Raw genomic sequence first — 17,984 nt, forward strand, 5'->3', positions numbered from 1 at the left:
TTTTCCTTTTTTTTTTTGTTTTTTTTCCCCTTGTCCTTCCTCCCTATTTCCACACAGACGCACAGATAAGGACAGACAAGAACACACACATACACCCCTCCGTTCTATCAACAACGCAGGCAAGCTCCCATACACACATTGTATTCCACATTATTACGCTTATTTATGTTACTACATGAAGTTTTCAAAGTATAAAGCACCTACATACCAGCTCCGTATGCATGAAGCTTACAGTCATACAAATTAAATCCAACTTTCTCCAAAAGAATTCTTTTCTCTGAATCTTATCCCACTTATCCAATACTTTAGGTATGGAGCTCATGTTCAGAGCACTAATAAATACATTTTCCCTGTCTCCAAAACTTACACGCTCTCACACCACACTCATATTATACATATTATAAGCACATATATTTTAAGCACACACATTTGTTAGTACATATTCCATTCATACACTGGGCATGCTGTATTGCACGACCCGGACCTGGGCCCAGGATTTATTCCCCTCTCTATCCAGCCCTGGAATCTAATCTATCTATCTTTTATCTAATCTTTTTCCAGCGGTATTAGGGGTCCCCACCAATGCAGCCGCCACTAGTCTGCTAGTCTAGTCTAGTAGCCGGTATCTGGGGTCTGAGGCCTCATTTTCCACCTGCTTTCTATCCCCACCCTGGAGTATTTCTCTATTTCTCTTCTCTTTTTTCTACCTTTTTTCCCTTCCTCCAGCGGTATTGCAGGACTTTCACTCACACAACACATATGCCATATCCTTACACAGTCTTATGAACCTTATACAATTACAATAAGTACAATCTTCTACAATCCACACTTCTCTTACCTCTTCTCACTCACTCCAGGTTCTTTTGGAGACCCACTTAGTCTTTCTTCCCACCCCGGGGCTTCTCAGTCGTAGCAACAGACCACTAAAACAGAGCTTTGAAATAACAGGCGTCTGCAATGCCTTTTCCTATACGGCCTGTCTGTTGCTTAGAGAGCGAAGTACCACAGGAGAGATTCCAGACATATAGATCTTAGCCCAGTCCCATCTGGGGTGCCAAATGTTGGCTCAAATTTAGCCTATTACCCAAAAACATTTAAAACTCAACTTAGAAGCCAATACTCACATCTACCTCTGAGCCCAGTTGGAGATAGAAAAAATACACCAGCCGTGAGTGAGAAGAAGCAAGGGTCCAGCTTTATTGTTCCATTCCACCACACGAGATCCACACCGATGAGAATTCTCAGAAGTGATCCCAATTCCCTGAGCTTAAGCTCCAGTATTTATACTGTATTTACACACTAGATAACCCATATGTTTCCAGAAAAGGCCTATTTCACTTACACATAGAATCAGAACCCAGGCATTTCTAATAACCCAGAAAATAAAAACCCAGCGTTTTGAATTACATAGAGAATCAGAAACCAGGATTCTCATTTACCTAGGTGGTCAGAAACCAGGATTCTCAATTACCTAGGTGGTCAGAAACCAGGATTCTCAATTACCTAGGGAAATAAAATGACGTAGACAAGACGACTAAACAACCGGGAGGGACCTTGGTCTTATCGTTATCTCGAGGGGGGGGGCAGTTTGACCTAGCCACCCTTATAACTGGCTCTCTTCATGGTTCTCTAAAAATTAAGGCTTTCCTTGCGAGACGAGAATCTTCACCATCTGAATCATGAGTAAGTTATATTTTTCTATTTTTCCTGTATTTCTCGTTTATAATTTATTTTCATATTTGCACTATATTTCTTATTTTATATATATTTATACTACTTGAAAAGCGGTTTACTGTACTTCCAACTTCTTAATATCATTACAGTTCTACTGTCCTGCATATCCTACTATTCTGTTTTTTATAGAGTTTCTCTATTACTATAAGATATTATTAAAGTTATTCGTGTGTGTGTATGAGAAAGAGAGAGTGTGTGTGTGTATGTTGTGTCTACTTGCCCGCCCTTGACTGTACGAGCGTGTGTGTGTGTGTATTTTAGCACTCCTCAGCTCGTACACTTCTTTCGACTATTTCGACTAATAACCCATAAAGATCTTTAAAGTGTTTTACCAATTTATCCACCTCTGACTAAAACCGCTTCTGTATGTCTAGGTGCCGGTGCCCGTCGTCAGTCCCCTCTCTCTCCGTTACTGGACCTGGATCTGGATCTGGACACTCATTACCAGCTTGTGCATCTCACGGCTGATATCATGATGCTACTTAACTATCTTCGCAGCACCCCCCCTAAGAATAGAGACCCGGGGTTCCCCGCTCTTCTTCGGTACAGAATCTGCCCCACGAACGTGCGTGTTGACGCCTCTACACAGTCAGAACCAGAACCCCCCTCTAGCTTCCAATCCGAGGATGATGTTGTCTTCTCTGATCCGGGCCCCGACCATTCGTCCCTCTTCTCACCCACCAGTCCGCCCGACTCTCAGTGGTCCGTTCACTTCACCCACCCTGATTTCCCCATGTCCCCAGGACGCACCCCATTTTCTTCCCCCTCTTACTCTCCTCCAGACTACGCACCCACCCGTCCTGTGAATTACCAATAAAATTACATATTTACTCATACTCAGTCTCCCTCGTGTTTATTTCATGTCATTTTTATGCACAACACAAGGCAACCTGTCCTAGGTAAATGCAAATTCCCACCTAACTTCTAACAAAATCTTGCAATCTGATTTTGACCTTTATTGGAAACATGCAGGCCATGGTGTTGTGTGAGAAAATGAACCTCAGGCACATCAACCTCCCGTAGCCTGATGAGTTTTTTTTTTATTTATTTCTTTTTGACAGAAAACCATATGCTGGATGTAGTGAAAACCAGCCTCATTTCACTTTGCACAGGTTTGATCCAGGAACATTGAGACCAACCTCACCCCTGAAAAGGGGCTACTACAGCCAGATTCAGAGCGGCAGCTTTACTAGTCTATTAGAGTTAGCGATCAGACGGGGCCAGGATGTTGGACGGGGTAAGAGAGAGCTAAAGCAAATCCTCCAGGTGTTGATTCTGGAATCTTATGATTCATCCATTGCACCACTGGCCCACAGAAAGCTTGTGGAAATGAGAACCTAACTACTTATGCTGTCATTTCTACTAAGTCAAGCGTTCAGCTGGAGAAGCTAAACTAAGTTCAACTTGGGCCATACACTAAAGCACCGTTCCCATACCGGGAGTGGAACCCGGGCGCCTGGGTGAAAACCAAGAATCCTGACCGCTAGACCATATGGGACATCCGCGCCTGCTCAGGAAAATGAGAAAATGCAGCGCGGTCAATCGCGTCCCAACCGGGGTTTCCGGGGCCACGTAGTACTAACCACTACGTTATGATCGTCACAGACCTGTTATACTGCCAGAAAATCAGCTGCTGGACCACGAGCGGGAGGCGCCGGCACACTTTCGGCCTGCCTCGTTTTGCTTTCCACATGGCAAACTTGGAAGCCAGCTATAGTAAGCCAGCGTGCTGACTTGAGTAGGATCATGACTCGCAGCATTCCAGAGATTATGAGTGGTCTGCTGGAAACTCAGCTGCCAGAGTGGGTTGCAAAGGCACACCTTTGGAGTGAGGTAAAAGGGAACTGAGCCAACCAGGAGTTGAACCTAGAATCTTCTGATCCGTAGTCAGACGCGTTGTCCATTGCGCCACTGGCCCATGGAGCCATTGTTCGATCTACTTGTGCTTTTCCAGCGGAAAAGGGCTAGAGGTCACAAAGACATGCCCAACCTTAGGATTCAGGGGTGAGGCAGAAAACTCCATGCCGTGACCCGGATTCCAACCGGGGTTACTGCGACCACAACGCAGAGTACTAACCACTATACGATCATGGCACTCCGCACTTCTGGATAGAGGAGGGGTGCCACTCGGCCAGAAAATCAACTGCTAGATGTGGCGTGGGACATTCTGGCACTTCTTTGGCCTGGTACAGTGAGAAATGTTGATTGCGTGTGCTATACTCATAGCAAGGCAACCTGTACTAGGTAAATGCAAATTCCCACCTAACTTCTAACAAAATCTTGCAATCTGATTTTGACCTTTATTGGAAACATGCAGGCCATGGTGTTGTGTGAGAAAATGAACCTCAGGCACATCAACCTCCCGTAGCCTGATGAGTTTTTTTATTTATTTATTTCTTTTTGACAGAAAGCCATATGCTGGATGTAGTGAAAACCAGCCTCATTTCACTTTGCACAGGTTTGATCCAGGGACGTTGAGACCAACCTCACCCCTGAAAAGCGTGGTACAGCGAAAAATGTTGATTGCGTGTGCTATACTCATAGCAAGGCAACCTGTACTACGGTAAATGCAAATTCCCACCTAACTTCTAACAAAATCTTGCAATCTGATTTTGACCTTTATTGGAAACATGCAGCCCGTTGTGTTGTGTGAGAAAATGAACCTCAGGCACATCAACCTCCCGTAGCCTGATAAGTTATTTATTTATTTGTTTATTTTTGACTGAAAACCATATGCTGGATGTAGTGAAAACCAGCCTCATTTCACTTTGCACAGGTTTTATCCAGGGACGTTGAGACCAACCTCACCCCTGAAAAGCGTGGTACAGTGAGAAATGTTGATTGCGTGTGCTATACTCATAGCAAGGCAACCTGTACTAGGTAAATGCAAATTCCCACCTAACTTCTAACAAAATCTTGCAATCTGATTTTGACCTTTATTGGAAACATGCAGGCCGTTGTGTTGTGTGAGAAAATGAACCTCAGGCACATCAACCTCCCGTAGCCTGATAAGTTTTTTTTTTTTTTTTTTTGTGACAGAAAACCATATGCTGGATGAAGAGGCACACCTTTTGCCTGCTGTAGTGAAAACCAGCCTCATTTCACTTTGCACAGGTTTGATCCAGGGACGTTGAGACCAACCTCATCCCTGAAAAGCGTAGTACAGTGAGAAATGTTGATTGCGTGTGCTATACTCATAGCAAGGCAACCTGTCCTAGGTAAATGCAAATTCCCACCTAACTTCTAACAAAATCTTGCAATCTGATTTTGACCTTTATTGGAAACATGCAGGCCGTTGTGTTGTGTGAGAAAATGAACCTCAGGGACATCAACCTCCCATAGCCTGATAAGTTATTTATTCATTTTTGACAGAAAACCATATGCTGGATGTAGTGAAAACCAGCCTCATTTCACTTTGCACACGTTTGATCCAGGGACGTTGAGACCAACCTCACCCCTTAAAAGCATGGTACAATGAGAAATGTAGATTGCGTGTGCTATACTCATAGCAAGGCAACCTGTACTAGGTAAATGCAAATTCCCACCTAACTTCTAACAAAATCTTGCAATCTGATTTGGACCTTTATTAGAAACATGCAGGCCGTTGTGTTGTGTGAGAAAATGAACCTCAGGCACATCAACCTCCCGTAGCCTGATTAGTTTTTTTTTTTTGACAGAAAACCATATGCCTGCTGTAGTGAAAACTAGCCTCATTTCACTTTGCACAGGTTTGATCCAGTGATGTTGAGACCAACCTCACCCCTGAATATGGGCTATTACAGCCAGATTCAGAGAGGCAGCTTTACTAGTTTATTAGAGTTAGCCATCAGACGGGGCCAGGATGTTGGACGGGGTAAGAGAGAGCTAAAGCAAATCCTCCATGTGTTGATTCTGGAATCTTCTGATTCATCCATTGCACCACTGGCCCACAGAAAGCTTGTGGAAATGAGAACCTAACTACTCTTGCTTTCATTTCTACTAAGTCAAGCGTTCAGCTGGAGAAGCTAAACTAACTTCAACTTGGGCCATACACTAAAGCACTGTTCCCATACCGGGAGTCGAACCCGGGCCGCCTGGGTGAAAACCAAGAATCCTGACCGCTAGACCATATGGGACATCCGCGCCTGCTCAGGAAAATGAGAAAATGCAGCGCTGTCAATCGCGTCCCAACCGGGATTTCCGGGGCCACGTAATACTAACCACTACGTTATGATCGTCACAGACCTGTTACACTGCCAGAAAATCAGCTGCTGGACCACGAGCGGGAGGCGCCGGCACACTTTCGGCCTGCCTCGTTTTGCTTTCCACATGGCAAACTTGGAAGCCAGCTATAGTAAGCCAGCGTGCTGACTTGAGTAGGATCATGACTCGCAGCATTCCAGAGATTATGAGTGGTCTGCTGGAAACTCAGCTGCCAGAGTGGGTTGCAAAGGCACACCTTTGGAGTGAGGTAAAAGGGAACTGAGCCAACCAGGAGTTGAACCTAGAATCTTCTGATCCGTAGTCAGACGCATTATCCATTGCGCCACTGGCCCATGGAGCCATTGTTCGATCTACTTGTGCTTTTCCAGCGGAAAAGGGCTAGAGGTCACAAAGACATGCTCAACCTTAGGATTCAGGGGTGAGGTAGAAAACTCCATGCCGCGACCCGGATTCGAACCGGGGTTACTGCAATCACAACTCAGAGTACTAACCACTACACGATCACGGCACTCCGCACTTCTGAACAGAGGAGGGGTGCCACTCGGCCAGAAAATCAACTGCTAGATGCGGCGTGGGACATTCTGGCACTTCTTTGGCCTGGTACAGTGAGAAATGTAGATTGCGTGTGCTATACTCATAGCAAGGCAACCTGTACTAGGTAAATGCAAATTCCCACCTAACTTCTAACAAAATCTTGCAATCTGATTTTGACCTTTATTGGAAACATGCAGGCCGTTGTGTTGTGTGAGAAAATGAACCTCAGGCACATCAACCTCCCGTAGCCTGATAAGTTTATTTATTTATTTATTTATTTTTGACAGAAAACCATATGCTGGATGTAGCGAAAACCAGCCTCATTTCACTTTGCACAGGGACGTTGAGACCAACCTCACCCCTGAAAATCGTGGTACAGTGAGAAATGTTGATTGCGTGTGCTATACTCATAGCTAGGCAACCTGTACTAGGTAAATGCAAATTCCAACCTAACTTCTAACAAAATCTTGCAATCTGATTTTGAGCATTATTGGAAACATGCAGGCCGTTGTGTTGTGTGAGAAAATGAACCTCAGGCACATCAACCTCCTGTAGCCTGATAAATTTTTTTTTTTTTTTTGACTGAAAACCATATGCCTGCTGTAGTGAAAACTAGCCTCATTTCACTTTGCACAGGTTTTATCCAGGGACGTTGAGACCAACCTCACCCCTGAGAAGGGGCTACTACAGCCAGACTCAGAGCGGCAGCTTTACTAGTTTATTAGAGTTAGCGATCAGACGGGGCCAGGATGTTGCTTTGTTGCTAGGTAAATACAAATTCCCACCTAACTTCTAACAAAATCTTGCAATCTGATTTTGACCTTTATTGGAAACATGCAGGCCGTGGTGTTGTGTGAGAAAATGAACCTCAGGCACATCAACCTCCCGTAGCCTGATAAGTTTTTTTATTTATTTATTTATTTTTGACAGAAAACCATATGCTGGATGTAGTGAAAACCAGCCTCATTTCACTTTGCACAGGTTTTATCCAGGGACGTTGAGACCAACCTCACCCCTGAAAAGCGTGGTACAGTGAGAAATGTTGATTGCGTATGCTATACTCATAGCAAGGCAACCTGTACTAGGTAAATGCAAATTCCCACCTAACTACCTAACAAAATCTTGCAATCTGATTTTGACCTTTATTGGAAACATGCAGGCCGTTGTGTTGTGTGAGAAAATGAACCTCAGGCACATCAACCTCCTGTAGCCTGATAAATTTTTTTTTTTTTTTTGACTGAAAACCATATGCCTGCTGTAGTGAAAACTAGCCTCATTTCACTTTGCACAGGTTTTATCCAGGGACGTTGAGACCAACCTCACCCCTGAGAAGGGGCTACTACAGCCAGACTCAGAGCGGCAGCTTTACTAGTTTATTAGAGTTAGCGATCAGACGGGGCCAGGATGTTGCTTTGTTGCTAGGTAAATGCAAATTCCCACCTAACTTCTAACAAAATCTTGCAATCTGATTTTGACCTTTATTGGAAACATGCAGGCCGTTGTGTTGTGTGAGAAAATGAACCTCAGGCACATCAACCTCCCGTAGCCTGATAAGTTTTTTTATTTATTTATTTATTTTTGACAGAAAACCATATGCTGGATGTAGTGAAAACCAGCCTCATTTCACTTTGCACAGGTTTTATCCAGGGACGTTGAGACCAACCTCACCCCTGAAAAGCGTGGTACAGTGAGAAATGTTGATTGCGTATGCTATACTCATAGCAAGGCAACCTGTACTAGGTAAATGCAAATTCCCACCTAACTACCTAACAAAATCTTGCAATCTGATTTTGACCTTTATTGGAAACATGCAGGCCGTTGTGTTGTGTGAGAAAATGAACCTCAGGCACATCAACCTCCCGTAGCCTGATCAGTTTTTTTTTTTTTTTTTTTGTGACAGAAAACCATATGCTGGATGAAGAGGCACACCTTTTGCCTGCTGTAGTGAAAACCAGCCTCATTTCACTTTGCACAGGTTTGATCCAGGGACGTTGAGACCAACCTCATCCCTGAAAAGCGTAGTACAGTGAGAAATGTTGATTGCGTGTGCTATATTCATAGCAAGGCAACCTGTCCTAGGTAAATGCAAATTCCCACCTAACTTCTAACAAAATCTTGCAATCTGATTTTGACCTTTATTAGAAACATGCAGGCCGTTGTGTTGTGTGAGAAAATGAACCTCAGGCACATCAACCTCCATTAACCTGATAAGTTATTTATTTATTTTTGACAGAAAACCATATGCCTGCTGTAGTGAAAACTAGCCTCATTTCACTTTGCACAGGTTTAATCCAGCGATGTTGAGACCAACCTCACCCCTGAATATGGGCTATTACAGCCAGATTCAGAGAGGCAGCTTTACTAGTTTATTAGAGTTAGCCATCAGACGGGGCCAGGATGTTGGACGGGGTAAGAGAGAGCTAAAGCAAATCCTCCATGTGTTGATTCTGGAATCTTCTGATTCATCCTTTGCACCACTGGCCCACAGAAAGCTTGTGGAAATGAGAACCTAACTACTCTTGCTTTCATTTCTACTAAGTCAAGCGTTCAGCTGGAGAAGCTAAACTAACTTCAACTTGGGCCATACACTAAAGCACTGTTCCCATACCGGGAGTCGAACCCGGGCCGCCTGGGTGAAAACCAAGAATCCTGACCGCTAGACCATATGGGACATCCGTGCCTGCTCAGGAAAATGAGAAAATGCAGCGCTGTCAATCGCGTCCCAACCGGGATTTCCGGGGCCACGTAATACTAACCACTACGTTATGATCGTCACAGACCTGTTACACTGCCAGAAAATCAGCTGCTGGACCACGAGCGGGAGGCGCCGGCACACTTTCGGCCTGCCTCGTTTTGCTTTCCACATGGCAAACTTGGAAGCCAGCTATAGTAAGCCAGCGTGCTGACTTGAGTAGGATCATGACTCGCAGCATTCCAGAGATTATGAGTGGTCTGCCGGAAACTCAGCTGCCAGAGTGGGTTGCAAAGGCACACCTTTGGAGTGAGGTAAAAGGGAACTGAGCCAACCAGGAGTTGAACCTTGAATCTTCTGATCCGTAGTCAGACGCGTTGTCCATTGCGCCACTGGCCCATGGAGCCATTGTTCGATCTACTTGTGCTTTTCCAGCGGAAAAGGGCTAGAGGTCACAAAGACATGCCCAACCTTAGGATTCAGGGGTGAGGCAGAAAACTCCATGCCGTGACCCGGATTCCAACCGGGGTTACTGCGACCACAACGCAGAGTACTAACCACTACACGATCATGGCACTCCGCACTTCTGGATAGAGGAGGGGTGCCACTCGGCCAGAAAATCAACTGCTAGATGTGGCGTGGGACATTCTGGCACTTCTTTGGCCTGGTACAGTGAGAAATGTTGATTGCGTGTGCTATACTCATAGCAAGGCAACCTGTACTAGGTAAATGCAAATTCCCACCTAACTTCTAACAAAATCTTGCAATCTGATTTTGACCTTTATTGGAAACATGCAGGCCATGGTGTTGTGTGAGAAAATGAACCTCAGGCACATCAACCTCCCGTAGCCTGATGAGTTTTTTTTTTTATCTATTTCTTTTTGACAGAAAGCCATATGCTGGATGTAGTGAAAACCAGCCTCATTTCACTTTGCACAGGTTTGATCCAGGGACGTTGAGACCAACCTCACCCCTGAAAAGCGTGGTACAGCGAAAAATGTTGATTGCGTGTGCTATACTCATAGCAAGGCAACCTGTACTACGTAAATGCAAATTCCCACCTACCTTCTAACAAAATCTTGCAATCTGATTTGGACCTTTATTGGAAACATGCAGCCCGTTGTGTTGTGTGAGAAAATGAACCTCAGGCACATCAACCTCCCGTAGCCTGATAAGTTATTTATTTATTTGTTTATTTTTGACTGAAAACCATATGCTGGATGTAGTGAAAACCAGCCTCATTTCACTTTGCACAGGTTTTATCCAGGGACGTTGAGACCAACCTCACCCCTGAAAAGCGTGGTACAGTGAGAAATGTTGATTGCGTGTGCTATACTCATAGCAAGGCAACCTGTACTAGGTAAATGCAAATTCCCACCTAACTTCTAACAAAATCTTGCAATCTGATTTTGACCTTTATTGGAAACATGCAGGCCGTGGTGTTGTGTGAGAAAATGAACCTCAGGCACATCAACCTCCCGTAGCCTGATCAGTTTTTGTTTTGTTTTTTTGTGACAGAAAACCATATGCTGGATGAAGAGGCACACCTTTTGCCTGCTGTAGTGAAAACCAGCCTCATTTCACTTTGCACAGGTTTGATCCAGGGACGTTGAGACCAACCTCATCCCTGAAAAGCGTAGTACAGTGAGAAATGTTGATTGCGTGTGCTATATTCATAGCAAGGCAACCTCTCCTAGGTAAATGCAAATTCCCACCTAACTTCTAACAAAATCTTGCAATCTGATTTTGACCTTTATTAGAAACATGCAGGCCGTTGTGTTGTGTGAGAAAATGAACCTCAGGCACATCAACCTCCCGTAGCCTGATAAGTTATTTATTTATTTTTGACAGAAAACCATATGCTGGATGTAGTGAAAACCAGCCTCATTTCACTTTGCACAGGTTTGATCCAGGAACATTGAGACCAACCTCACCCCTGAAAAGGGGCTACTACAGCCAGATTCAGAGCGGCAGCTTTACTAGTCTATTAGAGTTAGCCATCAGACGGGGCCAGGATGTTGGACGGGGTAAGAGAGAGCTAAAGCAAATCCTCCAGGTGTTGATTCTGGAATCTTATGATTCATCCATTGCACCACTGGCCCACAGAAAGCTTGTGGAAATGAGAACCTAACTACTTATGCTGTCATTTCTACTAAGTCAAGCGTTCAGCTGGAGAAGCTAAACTAAGTTCAACTTGGGCCATACACTAAAGCACCGTTCCCATACCGGGAGTGGAACCCGGGCGCCTGGGTGAAAACCAAGAATCCTGACCGCTAGACCATATGGGACATCCGCGCCTGCTCAGGAAAATGAGAAAATGCAGCGCTGTCAATCGCGTCCCAACCGGGGTTTCCGGGGCCACGTAGTACTAACCACTACGTTATGATCGTCACAGACCTGTTATACTGCCAGAAAATCAGCTGCTGGACCACGAGCGGGAGGCACCGGCACACTGTCGGCCTGCCTCGTTTTGCTTTCCACATGGCAAACTTGGAAGCCAGCTATAGTAAGCCAGCGTGCTGACTTGAGTAGGATCATGACTCGCAGCATTCCAGAGATTATGAGTGGTCTGCCGGAAACTCAGCTGCCAGAGTGGGTTGCAAAGGCACACCTTTGGAGTGAGGTAAAAGGGAACTGAGCCAACCAGGAGTTGAACATAGAATCTTCTGATCCGTAGTCAGACGCGTTATCCATTGCGCCACTGGCCCATGGAGCAGTTGTCCGATCTACTTGTGCTTTTCCAGCGGAAAAGACATGCTCAACCTTAGGATTCAGGGGTGAGGTAGAAAACTCCATGCCGTGACCCAGATTCGAACCGGGGTTGCTGCGACCACAACGCAGAATACTAACCACTATACGATCACAGCACTCCACACTTCTGGAATGAGGAGGGGTGCCACTCGGCCAGAAAATCAACTGCTAGATGCGGCGTGGGACATTCTGGCACTTCTTTGGCCTGGTACAGTGAGAAATGTTGATTGCGTGTGCTATACTCATAGCAAGGCAACCTGTACTAGGTAAATGCAAATTCCCACCTAACTTCTAACAAAATCTTGCAATCTGATTTTGACCTTTATTGGAAACATGCAGGCCATGGTGTTGTGTGAGAAAATGAACCTCAGGCACATCAACCTCCCGTAGCCTGATAAGTTATTTATTTATTTATTTATTTTTGACAGAAAACCATATGCTGGATGTAGTGAAAACCAGCCTCATTTCACTTTGCACAGGTTTTATCCAGGGACGTTGAGACCAACCTCACCCCTGAAAAGCGTGGTACAGTGAGAAATGTTGATTGCGAGTGCTATACTCATAGCTAGGCAACCTGTACTAGGTAAATGCAAATTCCCACCTAACTTCTAACAAAATCTTGCAATCTGATTTTGACCTTTATTGGAAACATGCAGGCCGTTGTGTTGTGTGAGAAAATGAACCTCAGGCACATCAACCTCCAGTAGCCTGATAATTTTATTTTTTTTTTTGACTGAAAACCATATGCCTGCTGTAGTGAAAACTAGCCTCATTTCACTTTGCACAGGTTTTATCCAGGGACGTTGAGACCAACCTCACCCCTGAGAAGGGGCTACTACAGCCAGACTCAGAGCGGCAGCTTTACTAGTTTATTAGAGTTAGCGATCAGACGGGGCCAGGATGTTGCTTTGTTGCTAGGTAAATGCAAATTCCCACCTAACTTCTAACAAAATCTTGCAATCTGATTTTGACCTTTATTGGAAACATGCAGGCCGTGGTGTTGTGTGAGAAAATGAACCTCAGGCACATCAACCTCCCGTAGCCTGATAAGTTTATTTATTTATTTATTTATTTTTGACAGAAAACCATATGCTGGATGTAGTGAAAACCAGCCTCATTTCACTTTGCACAGGGACGTTGAGACCAACCTCACCCCTGAAAAGCGTGGTACAGTGAGAAATGTTCATTGCGTATGCTATACTCATAGCAAGGCAACCTGTACTAGGTAAATGCAAATTCCCACCTAACTTCTAACAAAATCTTGCAATCTGATTTTGACCTTTATTGGAAACATGCAGGCCGTTGTGTTGTGTGAGAAAATGAACCTCAGGCACATCAACCTCCTGTAGCCTGATAAATTTTTATTTTTTTTTTGACTGAAAACCATATGCCTGCTGTAGTGAAAACCAGCCTCATTTCACTTTGCACAGGTTTGATCCAGGGACGTTGAGACCAACCTCACCCCTGAAAAGGGGCTACTACAGCCAGATTCAGAGCAGCAGCTTTACTAGTTTATTAGAGTTAGCGATCAGACCGCGCCAGGATGTTGCTTTGTTGCTAGGTAAATGCAAATTCCCACCTAACTTCTAACAAAATCTTGCAATCTGATTTTGACCTTTATTGGAAACATGCAGGCAGTGGTGTTGTGTGAGAAAATGAACCTCAGACACATCAACCTCCCGTAGCCTGATAAGTTTATTTATTTTTGACAGAAAACCATATGCTGGATGTAGTGAAAACCAGCCTCATTTCACTTTGCACAGGGACGTTGAGACCAACCTCACCCCTGAAAAGCGTGGTACAGTGAGAAATGTTGATTGCGTATGCTATACTCATAGCAAGGCAACCTGTACTAGGTAAATGCAAATTCCCACCTAACTTCTAACAAAATCTTGCAATCTGATTTTGACCTTTATTGGAAACATGCAGGCCGTTGTGTTGTGTGAGAAAATGAACCTCAGGCACATCAACCTCCCGTAGCCTGATCAGTTTTTTTTTTTTTTTTTTTTTTTTTGTGACAGAAAACCATATGCTGGATGAAGAGGCACACCTTTTGCCTGCTGTAGTGAAAACCAGCCTCATTTCACTTTGCACAGGTTTGATCCAGGGACATTGAGACCAACCTCACCCCTGAAAAGGGGCTACTACTGCCAGATTCAGAGCGGCAGCTTTACTAGTCTATTAGAGTTAGCGATCAGACGGGGCCAGGATGTTGGACGGGGTAAGAGAGAGCTAAAGCAAATCCTCCAGGTGTTGATTCTGGAATCTTCTGATTCATCCATTGCACCACTGGCCCACAGAAAGCTTGTGGAAATGAGAACCTAACTACTTATGCTGTCATTTCTACTAAGTCAAGCGTTCAGCTGGAGAAGCTAAACTAACTTCAACTTGGGCCATACACTAAAGCACCGTTCCCATACCGGGAGTGGAACCCGGGCGCCTGGGTGAAAACCAAGAATCCTGACCGCTAGACCATATGGGACATCCGCGCCTGCTCAGGAAAATGAGAAAATGCAGCGCTGTCAATCGCGTCCCAACCGGGGTTTCCGGGGCCACGTAGTACTAACCACTACGTTATGATCGTCACAGACCTGTTATACTGCCAGAAAATCAGCTGCTGGACCACGAGCGGGAGGCACCGGCACACTGTCGGCCTGCCTCGTTTTGCTTTCCACATGGCAAACTTGGAAGCCAGCTATAGTAAGCCAGCGTGCTGACTTGAGTAGGATCATGACTCGCAGCATTCCAGAGATTATGAGTGGTCTGCCGGAAACTCAGCTGCCAGAGTGGGTTGCAAAGGCACACCTTTGGAGTGAGGTAAAAGGGAACTGAGCCAACCAGGAGTTGAACCTAGAATCTTCTGATCCGTAGTCAGACGCGTTATCCATTGCGCCACTGCCCATGGAGCCAATGCCCGATCTATTTGTGCTTTTCCAGCGGAAAAGGGCTAGAGGTCACAAAGACATGCCCAACCTTAGGATTCAGGGGTGAGGTAGAAAACTCCATGCCGTGACCCGGATTCCAACCGGGGTTACTGCGACCACAACGCAGAGTACTAACCACTATACGGTCACTGCACTCCGCACTTCAGGACTGAGGAGGGTTGCCACTCGGCCAGAAAATCAACTGCTAGATGCGGCGTGGGACATTCTGGCACTTCTTTGGCCTGGTACAGTGAGAAATGTTGATTGCGTGTGCTATACTCATAGCAAGGCAACCTGTACTAAGTAAATGCAAATTCCCACCTTACATCTAACAAAATCTTGCAATCTGATTTTGACCTTTATTGGAAACATGCAGGCCGTTGTGTTGTGTGAGAAAATGAACCTCAGGCACATCAACCTCCCGTAGCCTGATCAGTTTTTTTTTTGTTTGTTTTTTTTGTGATAGAAAACCATATGCTGGATGAAGAGGCACACCTTTTACCTGCTGTAGTGAAAATCAGCCTCATTTCACAGGTTTGATCCAGGGACTTTGAGACCAACCTCACCCCTGAAATGCGTGGTACAGTGAGAAATGTTGATTGCGTGTGCTAAATGTTGATTGCGTGTGCTATACTCATAGCAAGGCAACCTGTCCTAGGTAAATGCAAATTCCCACCTAACTTCTAACAAAATCTTGCAATCTGATTTTGACCTTTATTGGAAACATGCAGGCCGTTGTGTTGTGTGAGAAAATGAACCTCCGGCACATCAACCTCCCGTAGCCTGATCAGTTTTTTTTTTTTTTTTTTTGTGACAGAAAACCATATGCTGGATGAAGAGGCACACCTTTTGCCTGCTGTAGTGAAAACCAGCCTCATTTCACTTTGCACAGGTTTGGTCCAGGGACATTGAGACCAACCTCACCCCTGTAAAGCGTGGTACAGTGAGAAATGTTGATTGCGTGTGCTATACTCAAAGCAAGTGTTGGCTCAAATTTAGCCTATTACCCAAAAACATTTAAAACTCAACTTAGAAGCCAATACTCACATCTACCTCTGAGCCCAGTTGGAGATAGAAAAAATACACCAGCCGTGAGTGAGAAGAAGCAAGGGTCCAGCTTTATTGTTCCATTCCACCACACGAGATCCACACCGATGAGAATTCTCAGAAGTGATCCCAATACCCTGAGCTTAAGCTCCAGTATTTATACTGTATTTACACACTAGATAACCCATTTGTTTCCAGAAAAGGCCTATTTCACTTACACATAGAATCAGAACCCAGGCATTTCTAATAACCCAGAAAATAAAAACCCAGCGTTTTGAATTACATAGAGAATCAGAAACCAGGATTCTCATTTACCTAGGTGGTCAGAAACCAGGATTCTCAATTACCTAGGTGGTCAGAAACCAGGATTCTCAATTACCTAGGGAAATAAAATGACGTAGACAAGACGACTAAACAACCGGGAGGGACCTTGGTCTTATCGTTATCTCGGGGGGGGGGGGGGGGGGGGGGGGGCAGTTTGACCCAGCCACCCTTATAACTGGCTCTCTTCATGGTTCTCTAAAAATTAAGGCTTTCCTTGCGAGACGAGAATCTTCACCATCTGAATCATGAGTAAGTCATATTTTTCTATTTTTCCTGTATTTCTCGTTTATAATTTATTTTCATATTTGCACTATATTTCTTATTTTATATATATTTATACTACTTGAAAAGCGGTTTACTGTACTTCCAACTTCTTAATATCATTGCAGTTCTACTGTCCTGCATATCCTACTATTCTGTTTTTTATAGAGTTTCTCTATTACTATAAGATATTATTAAAGTTATTCGTGTGTGTGTATGAGAAAGAGAGAGTGTGTGTGTGTATGTTGTGTCTACTTGCCCGCCCTTGACTGTACGAGCGTGTGTGTGTGTGTGTTTTAGCACTCCTCAGCTCGTACACTTCTTTCGACTATTTCGACTAATAACCCATAAAGATCTTTAAAGTGTTTTACCAATTTATCCACCTCTGACTAAAACCGCTTCTGTATGTCTAGGTGCCGGTGCCCGTCGTCAGTCCCCTCTCTCTCCGTTACTGGACCTGGATCTGGATCTGGACACTCATTACCAGCTTGTGCATCTCATGGCTGATATCATGATGCTACTTAACTATCTTCGCAGCACCCCCCCTAAGAATAGAGACCCGGGGTTCCCCCCTCTTCTTCGGTACAGAATCTGCCCCACGAACGTGCGTGTTGACGCCTCTACACAGTCAGAACCAGAACCCCCCTCTAGCTTCCAATCCGAGGATGATGTTGTCTTCTCTGATCCGGGCCCCGACCATTCGTCCCTCTTCTCACCCACCAGTCCGCCCGACTCTCAGTGGTCCGTTCACTTCACCCACCCTGATTTCCCCATGTCCCCAGGACGCACCCCATTTTCTTCCCCCTCTTACTCTCCTCCAGACTACGCACCCACCCGTCCTGTGAATTACCAATAAAATTACATATTTACTCATACTCAGTCTCCCTCGTGTTTATTTCATGTCATTTTTATCCACAACATTTCCCCCCTCTGAGGCTATGAAGCCTCATACAATACCTTAATTAAGCGGGTATCTGTGGAAAAACTGGTTCTGCCGCACCCCCTGGCCGTCCCACGCTAATTCCTGCGCCCGTCCCCGTAATCCAATGGGTCCCTTACAATAACCACTTCTACGCAACACTGATCCGAATAGAGCTGAGGAGGTTTTTTAGACCTGGTGGGAGACATGTGTAGATGTACCTAGCCATAACTCTTAACCCTTAACTTCTCCTTTTAACTATGTATATATATATCTCATTTCGAATCTAACTACCTTGATTATACTTTGTTTGCCTACATCGATTATAAGTGTGATTAACTGAGTTCCCCTAATCATTCATTACTACTACTACTGCCGTACGTATGAGTGGCCACTACAATAACTAACTACTTGATTGGATCTACACGTCCCTATCTTTCTCAACTAGGCCTGTCAGCCCACAGTTTTGCATTTGTCGGGACCTGCAGATTTTTGCTTCCCCTCAAAAACCAAACCCCAGTCTTTTGCAGTCAGGGGTGGGTGAAAAAACCTCCTACGAGGAAAAATTCCCACCCTGCCAGCACTATGTGCTCGG

At 44.8% G+C, this 17,984-nt stretch overlaps 8 non-coding genes across 8 annotated transcripts; all 8 read right to left on the reverse strand.

Moving 5' to 3' along the window:
* Positions 1-3,161: 3,161 nt before the first annotated feature.
* On the reverse strand, positions 3,162-3,232 carry trnae-uuc (transfer RNA glutamic acid (anticodon UUC)). The gene has a single exon. It is a non-coding gene; the product is annotated as a tRNA-Glu (tRNA).
* Positions 3,233-3,579: 347 nt separating this feature from the next.
* trnar-acg (transfer RNA arginine (anticodon ACG)) lies at positions 3,580-3,652 on the reverse strand. Its single transcript has one exon. It is a non-coding gene; the product is annotated as a tRNA-Arg (tRNA).
* Positions 3,653-5,777: 2,125 nt separating this feature from the next.
* trnae-uuc (transfer RNA glutamic acid (anticodon UUC)) lies at positions 5,778-5,849 on the reverse strand. The gene has a single exon. It is a non-coding gene; the product is annotated as a tRNA-Glu (tRNA).
* A 347-nt stretch (positions 5,850-6,196) lies between these two features.
* Positions 6,197-6,269, reverse strand: trnar-acg (transfer RNA arginine (anticodon ACG)). Its single transcript has one exon. It is a non-coding gene; the product is annotated as a tRNA-Arg (tRNA).
* Positions 6,270-9,070: 2,801 nt separating this feature from the next.
* trnae-uuc (transfer RNA glutamic acid (anticodon UUC)) lies at positions 9,071-9,142 on the reverse strand. Its single transcript has one exon. It is a non-coding gene; the product is annotated as a tRNA-Glu (tRNA).
* Positions 9,143-9,489: 347 nt separating this feature from the next.
* Positions 9,490-9,562, reverse strand: trnar-acg (transfer RNA arginine (anticodon ACG)). The gene has a single exon. It is a non-coding gene; the product is annotated as a tRNA-Arg (tRNA).
* Positions 9,563-11,380: 1,818 nt separating this feature from the next.
* trnae-uuc (transfer RNA glutamic acid (anticodon UUC)) lies at positions 11,381-11,451 on the reverse strand. Its single transcript has one exon. It is a non-coding gene; the product is annotated as a tRNA-Glu (tRNA).
* Positions 11,452-14,325: 2,874 nt separating this feature from the next.
* On the reverse strand, positions 14,326-14,396 carry trnae-uuc (transfer RNA glutamic acid (anticodon UUC)). The gene has a single exon. It is a non-coding gene; the product is annotated as a tRNA-Glu (tRNA).
* Between the last annotated feature and the right edge of the window lie 3,588 nt (positions 14,397-17,984).

The sequence above is a fragment of the Ictalurus punctatus genome, chromosome 9 (assembly GCF_001660625.3).
Source record: "Ictalurus punctatus breed USDA103 chromosome 9, Coco_2.0, whole genome shotgun sequence".
Taxonomy (NCBI): Eukaryota; Metazoa; Chordata; class Actinopteri; order Siluriformes; family Ictaluridae; genus Ictalurus; species Ictalurus punctatus.